Here is a 3,561-nt window from a genome sequence, read left to right on the forward strand (position 1 = left end):
TGCTAATCAGTTGAGCAGAGTGTGCTTGTTTTGTTTTTTGTTTTTTGAATTTCGCGCAAAGCTACACGAGGGCTATCTGCGCTAGCCGTCCCTAATTTAGCAGTGTAAGACTAGAGGGAAGGCAGCTAGTCATCACCACCCACCTCCAACTCTTGGGCTACTCTCTTACCAACGAATAGTGGGATTGACCGTCACATTATAACGCCCCCACGGCTGAAAGGGCGAGCATGGTTTGGTGTGACGGGGATTCGAACCCGCGACCCGCAGATTGCGAGTCGAGCGCCCTAACCACCTGGCCATGCCGGGTCTCAGTAAATGATAAGTTATTATATTTATGTGAGCTGCTTGAATAAAGTAAGTTTAACAAAACTATTCAATATATATAGATTAGAGTCGTTGGATTATTATGTCGTCGCTTACCGTATTCGCTAAACCTAACTAAGCTTACCCGATATCTTGTCGCAAAAAATAAAAAAAATCATATCTTCCAAACAAACATAAGTTATCACAAAAGCGTTTCCCAGAACGAAAATAACATCTAAAATACTGTAAAAAAATCCCAGATCCCTGATTTATTCCTGTGTTTTTTTGAATTTCAATTACCTTTCCTCGAAACCACAACTCGCTTCTCACACCATTTTATATTTATAATCTGCTCTGTCCAGTGGTTTTTATCAGTGTCTGTAGCAATTTTCACAGCTGAGCTTAATTATTAGATGTTCATATTACATGTGAGACTCTAAAAGAGTGGGGGGTAGGTTGTACTAGCACAGCCAGTAAAAGAAAAAGAAATCACGTGAAGAATAAAACATCGATTATTATATGACCAATGGATAGCATTTTCTTAGGAAACACAAATATATGTTTTGGGATGAGCAGAAAGATTATTAAAAAAAGATGGATGGGTGCGACATCTTGGAGCTGCTGCAGAAATGATAGTTTGAACTTTTTTCATTTTTCTTTATAAATTTCACCAAATAAATCTTAGAAAATTAGAAATATCAGTTCGATAATATTTTCGAGTTATAAATTGTTGAAATAGAGTTAGAGTTCTTATTTTTGCTTTTTATTTTGGAAGTTCTGACTTTTGGCATTCATAAACTGGTCTGGACAGGGATGAATAAATACTGGTGGTCACACTGACCCATACGTGATACGCCATGGCACTAACACGTATGGTGGAGAGTGGAGATGGTAAACTGATCTGGAGAGGGATGAATAAATACTGGTGGTCACACTGACCCATACGTGATATGCCATGGTACTAACACGTGTGGTGGAGTTGGTAAACTGATCTGGAGAGGGATGAATAAATACTGGTGGTCACACTGACCCATACGTGATACGCCATGGCACTACCATTTCCACCCTACGTGTTAGTGCCATGGCGTATCACGTATGGTTCAGTGTGACCACCAGTATTTATTCATCCCTCTCCAGATCAGTTTACCATTTCCACCACACGTGTTAGTACCATGTCATATCACTTATGGTTCAGTGTAACCACCACTATTTATTCATCCCTCTCCAGATCAGTTTACCAACTCCACCACACGTGTTAGTGCCATGGCATATCACGTATGGTTCAGTGTAACCACCACTATTTATTCATCCCTGTCCAGACCAGTTTACCATCTTCATCATACGTGTTAGTACCATGGCGTATCATGTATGGTTCAGTGTGACCACCAATATTTATTCATCCCTGACGTATGGGTCAGTGGTATGCACGATTTGTCTTTGAAAAGTACTTCCCCTACTCCTTCCTTTGACACTATTAAAGAAGGGAATTACCATGGTGGCTTGCTGTCCAGTTGCTACTCTGAACTGTTGATTCGGTTGAGAACTTGAGACCCGCAGGTTGGTCAAATATCGGAATTGTATACCTTGACCTGTCCTGTTCATGTCTTCGTCCAACTATACTGGTGGGCTGGAAGCGAGTCCACATTCTGTTAGTCATAAAGTGAGGGACTTTAGAACGGCTTCTAGTCGACATATCGCTCTACATGTCATGGAAATACCCACGTTTATTCACTGATATTCTGCCATCTTTAATTATCAGTATGCATTTCTTTACATACATTCAAACTGTTAACTGACCAGTTTAGCATTCAAATTCCTCTCCATAGTGACTAGTCATATAAAATATTGGCAAATGGTCCAAGCACTTTTGACTGGCCGGTTTAACACTGAAACTCCTCTTAGTGACTTGTCATAAAACCCAACCTACTAAACACTTTTGACTGATGGATTTAGCACTCAAACATCTCTCGTTAAAGGGCCATAGTGACTAGTCATATAAAATATTGGCAAATTGTCCAAGCACTTTTGACTGGCCGATTTAGCACTGAAACTCCTCTTAGTGACTTGTCATAAAACCCTACTACTAAACACTTTTGACTGATGGATTTAGCACTCAAACATCTCTCGTTAAAGGGCCATAGCGGCTAGTCATATAAGATATTGGCAAATTGTCCAAGCACTTTTGACTGGCCGATTTAGCACTGAAACTCCTCTTAGTGACTTGTCATAAAACCCTACTACTAAACACTTTTGACTGATGGATTTAGCACTCAAACATCTCTCGTTAAAGGGCCATAGTGACTAATTATAAAACACCATAGTGACTAATTATAAAACACCATAGTGACTAATCATAAAACACCATAGTGACTAATTATAAAACACCATAGTGATTAATCATAAAACACCATAGTGACTAATTATAAAACACCATAGTGACTAATTATAAAACACCATAGTGACTAATTATAAAACAATGCTAATGGCCGCAAGAAAACAAATAATGATAATTATTCAAGTAAATAAATAAATACCGGATGCTTAAGAGGTTTCACGTATAGTAGAAACTTAATCATTGAAAAATAGTGTCGTCTTCCCTACGGTGTTTACTACAAAGAAATATAAAATGTATACTCTCAAAAAAACAACCTTAGCTACCAAGCTTTAATTGCTTGCGTTTATCAAGTCGGTCATTTTTTTAAACATATAATCTTAGATTCACGCTCTCTTTGAGCAACTTGCTATTTTGTAATGATAATACGAAATAAAATATCGCAAGTATAATTACAGGTTCGCTCATGAATGAATTAACTGTCTTCCAAGCAAGTTTGTATACAAGTACACCAGAAAGTAAAGAGAATTTATCCCAACCAACACTAAAAAAAAAGATCCGCTCTTGAATATATCGTATTTTATGATAATTGTCCGGTAATTACAGTGTGTCTTTCTGAATGCAGGCGTTTCGCGCGATCTTACATATGCGAAATATGTGATATTACAGTGAACTTTTGTTAGTTAAAAACGAGCCACGGCAGGTTTACAGGACGTAAATTGTACATTTAATGAAATTTCTCTTCAACCTTAGGAGTTCCTGTTATTTGTTCACATCTGACAGTCTGTAATAAGCATCCCTCGTGCAATCTGTTCACTTCTGACAGTCTCTATCTAATAAGTATCCCTCGTGCTATTTGTTCACATCTGACAATCTCTATCTAATAAGTATCCCTCGTGCTATTTGTTCACATCTGACAGTCTCTA

The sequence above is a fragment of the Limulus polyphemus genome, unplaced genomic scaffold, assembly GCF_000517525.1.
Source record: "Limulus polyphemus unplaced genomic scaffold, Limulus_polyphemus-2.1.2 Scaffold6700, whole genome shotgun sequence".
In the NCBI taxonomy this organism is placed as follows: Eukaryota; Metazoa; Arthropoda; class Merostomata; order Xiphosura; family Limulidae; genus Limulus; species Limulus polyphemus.